Genomic DNA, 4,740 nt, shown 5'->3' with positions numbered 1-4,740 from the left:
AGACCTCCCGAAGGATTACCTCTCTATTTAATTCCATAATTTTACCATGTTCCTATTTTAAGCTAGATCATGGAGAAGACCTCAATATAAGTAACAAGGACAAAGAAATGTGTAACATGGTATGCCAAGTCAGAAAACTATTATAATATTAAATCGGCTACAGTGTCTTTTCCTGGGAGGACCGGGCTCATTTAGAACACTTCTGGTAGGAGCTTTCTGGATCTACTTCTATATCGAGGTGGAGGAATTTTTGATGTATAAAATGCTGACGTCGCCCTAATCTGGCGTCAGTCGAGTGGCAGCGCATGTGAGGTGACACGTAGATACTGAGATTGGCGCAATTGTCCTTCGTGGCCAAATCCTGGAAAATGAGTGTCCATCTAGATCATAGGTAAGTAAATTCGCTTTATTTGGTTGTCTGCCATGCCAGACACGTACCATCACTTATGAAGAGATGGTTTGAGGATGTTGAAAGAAACGTAATGTCCTGCCTTGCCTTCTATGAAGCGATGACGTCACGAGCTTTTTCTGAGAAGACGCCATTTCTGCAAGGTGAAGCTTCTAGCTCTTCTCTTAGTTTTCCGTTTCCTTTTAGCTTACTACGAGATCATGTAGACGTTCTTTTATATGTAATTCGAAGCAGGTTCTTGCAATGAGCCAAAGAAATGTACATTTTTGCACTCGACTGGATGGCCTCAACGTCCCTCTGTTGACCTTCGACTCTTTCCTACAAGATATATTTAGTCCAGCGAGATCAGATCCCTTCAACAGGGAGGGGATTGTTCAATCCGCTATCAGGCCATTCAGTTTCGATCTAGAAGGTTAAGCTTAAAAGCAGTATTGTTCGCATTAACTCTTCGAGAGGGAACGTTTCTCAAGGTTTTCCGTGTATGAAATCGAGCGAAGAAATAGCCAATCAAGTTGTCTCAGTAGATAAAATGACACATCTCTTTCAAAATGAAAAGTGAGTTTTACATAACATGGAACCCAGTACTGTCCATGACAATGGTTTTGTTATCTCGACATGTTTCCATTTCAGCGTTCCCCCTCACTGTCTCCAAGCTCGTATGACGACATCTTGGATAATGGCAAACTCGTGTTCGTGATGGAGCATAAACTTAGTTGACAACCGCTGCCACTCGACCTCCGACCAGTTGACCTAGGGGCCCGTAAGCACTATATTCGCATCCTTTCGTTAAGACATTACCATCAACAAGTAAATGAAAATATTTGGGTTTATGGGGCCATTGACACAAACAATCTTGTAGATAGGAAGAAACAATGCCTCCTAGGCTTGTTCCTTGTTTCTTTTTGCAGTTTCATTGCAGTTCTTGGGGTTTAGGTTGTTTTGAAGCCACGTTAAACGACGCGTTTTGTGGCTAGTTGTCTATAAACCTGAAGATAGAAATCTCATGTAGCGACTACTGAACAGTTCAACCTGCTAAGCGACCACAATTATGACAAACAGCAAATGAGCCGACATCCAAGCTTCTTCGGGTTCACTACTCCAAACTTCGTCATACCACTGCTCCATCGCCATTCAAGTTAGAATCACAATTTTAAGAGGCATGACCTCTTCATTGCTGCTGAACCTCCATCTACTTCTTCGTTTACTCCTCTTCTCAATTTAGCCCTACTAAACCATTGAAACTGCTGCTCGTAGTCGTCGCAACCTAGTTTTTGACACAAGGTATTTTATTTTTGCCCTTAACTTGTTGGTATCGCTATGCAAAAACCTCTACCATCCGCTCGAAAGAAGCGGGTGACGAAATAACTGAAAGGGTGTATATGTTACGGTACTTAACAATATTTGCGTTTCTTGACGCTTTGTGTAGCCAGTTTTCATTTGTTCTTGCCCTGTCTTTCCGATTTCTATCGAGTGGACTTAACAGTATGTACTTTTAGCATTATTGCTACCTCCGGTGTAACTGCTGCTACAACTTCATCAACAGCAAACTATTTTCAACTACCTCCATTTCTACCACTACTATTACTATATTAGTTCCACTCAAAAGGTTCAAGCAACCGGTGACACATACACCGCATTTATACATATTCTTTTCTGGGACACTAAATAGTCTGTGTTTGAACATATTTCTGACCCTCTCTGCCTGTACCATGGGAAACACTTTCTTAGCCCAGCTTCACAAATCACCTCTAAAATCCTAGATTGTTCATTAATATCTTGTCTTAGCTTTGATGCTGAAAATTTGGCACGTGGACGGACAATAAGGTGATTTATGCTATCTCTGGCTTGCTTGCACTTGAGACACGAGTGCTTCAAAATAATTTCAGTGCATTTGATTTTTATCAGAACAAGGTTGTTGCTTTTTGTGTGGGAATGGGTGCTAACAGAGTTCAGACGTCGAGTCATAACCAGGCTCAATTTAAACGTACCTGTCAAATATTTTGTCCACTTGCCTAGTTTCGAAGTTTGCCTTTCAATGTTACTCTACCCTCAGCCTCCTTTCTACCATCACATCTTGTATGTGTCTTTACAGCCTTGAGGTGATCTGTTCTCAAGGCAGAAATACCTAGCACTGCCTCCTCTGAACCTTTGATGCTTTTGTATTTTGTAATATTTTAAAGTAACTCTTCTCTACAACTCAGCATGTTTTGATTGGAATGTGGGTCATTTTTGTCGTGACAAATCGCTCGCACACATCGTAGAGCGTTTGTTCTAAAAAGAAGATACAAATCCCATTGAAATGCTTCAGTCTGCTCCTCATATTACATATTGTTATATTCAATCAAATGTTACTAACCGTCGAAAGTATACCGATTAGTTTTACTCACCGCCACTGTTGATACCATAGCGACCGCAACATTACTCAGAGTTCGTGTATGGTTCTTGTGGCTCAATTCTTACACCACCTCCTATTGCTACTATCGCCATTACTATTACATTTACTACTGTTACTACTACTTACTACTACTACTTACTACTTACCACTACTACTACTACCATTATTACATTACTTCTACTGCACATTATGCTCTGACCATCAACAACAACATCCAAGAAGATATAAAGCTATTGTTATTATACAGATAATGATGTTGCAGTACTTGTGTAAATGCAGCTATATCTGCAGATTCCTTTGTTTGGAGTAGTGCTACCTTACTACTGACCTGTTTCAAGTTTTCGTTGGTAACATTTATTGCTATTGCACCCTTCAGTCCATGATTGCTGGTTCTGCTACTCTTTACATTTATTGGAGACCGTGACACCTTCGGCCTTCGTCCACGACTAATATTACTAGTTAAACATCGTCAAATTAGTGCATGTCCTTGGCCATCTTAAATACTCTCTTAGTCCTGCTGTTTTGGGAGGGTGGGATTGCTGTTTTGTGTATTTAAAGGCGTTAATTGGTTCTCGTACTTGTTTTGCTCACCTTTTCTATCATCAAACTACTTTTGAGCACCAATTAAAAGACCTTGTGTCATGGACGTGCCCTTTCTTGGATATGGTGGTTCACTCTATCGTACTTGACAAGATACCTAAAAGCTCTTGGCAGAGTGGGAAGGATATGAATATGTTGGCACTGGTGGGAACATCAAGATATAAATCATATTTACTAGTTCATATTTCGGAACTAGGTTGTCACGACGAGCATTGAGCTATTAACCGAGCCCTTGGAAGATATAAGAAGCAGAGCAAGCATAGACGATCCGATCCGTCTGTTTTAGGCAAGTGAAAAACTCCGACTTTGATTGATTTCCTTTAATGGAATATCGGCTTTTGTTTCCAATGATCGTCTGAAGCTATACAGTTTCAGTTGTATATTCCCTTGGATTGTTCATCCATCCTCCATCGTCCAATTTTTATTAGCTTAGCCCAATCGTACCTTTGTTACTTGAATGTTCTTGCACGCTTTCAAGTGAACTCTACCTTTTTCTACTTCCAAAATCAAGTCTCAGTAGAAATTTATTCCCACTCCACGTAGCGAGAGTGGGCCATCAAGTAACGAGCAATCTTTCAGACGGAAGGATCCGTTACAGTTTGGGGCATATGGCCAAAAATTGCTTTTATCCTTGTGAGTCTTCATGCCCGTCTATTCTCAAAACGTATAGTTGTTGCCACTTTCATCTGCTCTACCATTACCACTACAACCATCACCACCAATCCAACATGAAGATAGAAAACTAAAATTTCTTCTACATCAACCATCAAAATTTGTAAGTCTCCCAAGTCCTGATTCAAACTTTAAACACGCACCTCCATACCTTTGAGCAAGAAAACCAGCTCCCTTGTCAATGGGTAACTTCTACATCTTCCTAAGGCCAGGGCGAATTCACTTAACCCTTAGTGGACCTCATGATATGATGGGGTGGGTGGTGTCTATTTTCTGGATGCACGACGTCAATTGGACCTTTATAAATTTCCGTTAAGAAATTTGTCAGATGATGCCTGGCATATTCAAGAAGATAGAAAACAAACTTGATTTATAATGTAAATAGTACTGAAGCTACCTCTACTACTTACCTCCAAAACTGCTACTACCAGAACCATCACCACCTCCACAACTCTTACCATTTCCTTCTACTACTACTACTACTACTACTGCTACTACTGCTGCCACCGAATCACTTCCAGTTCTATTACCAACATTTAATTCCAAGTCCAAATCAATTGTTCAGTGTGCTGAAGACTGAAAAACAGGCAACGCAAAGTTTTCTTGACTCCCGAGGATTTCCCCTAAATGGCAATGAAATTGGATGGGAAACAAACTCGCCACG

The 4,740-nt window shown here is 40.5% G+C and overlaps 1 long non-coding RNA gene across 1 annotated transcript; it reads left to right on the top strand.

Moving 5' to 3' along the window:
- Positions 1 to 230: 230 nt before the first annotated feature.
- LOC131883626 (uncharacterized) lies at positions 231 to 4,733 on the top strand. Its single transcript, XR_009373628.1, has 2 exons — positions 231 to 391; positions 1,040 to 4,733. It is a non-coding gene; the product is annotated as an uncharacterized LOC131883626 (long non-coding RNA).
- The last annotated feature ends 7 nt before the right edge of the window (positions 4,734 to 4,740 follow it).

Source organism: Tigriopus californicus, chromosome 7 (genome assembly GCF_007210705.1).
Source record: "Tigriopus californicus strain San Diego chromosome 7, Tcal_SD_v2.1, whole genome shotgun sequence".
Taxonomy (NCBI): domain Eukaryota; kingdom Metazoa; phylum Arthropoda; class Copepoda; order Harpacticoida; family Harpacticidae; genus Tigriopus; species Tigriopus californicus.
The sequence above is the reverse complement of the archived record's forward strand: the minus strand, read 5'-3'. Positions and strand labels throughout refer to the sequence as shown.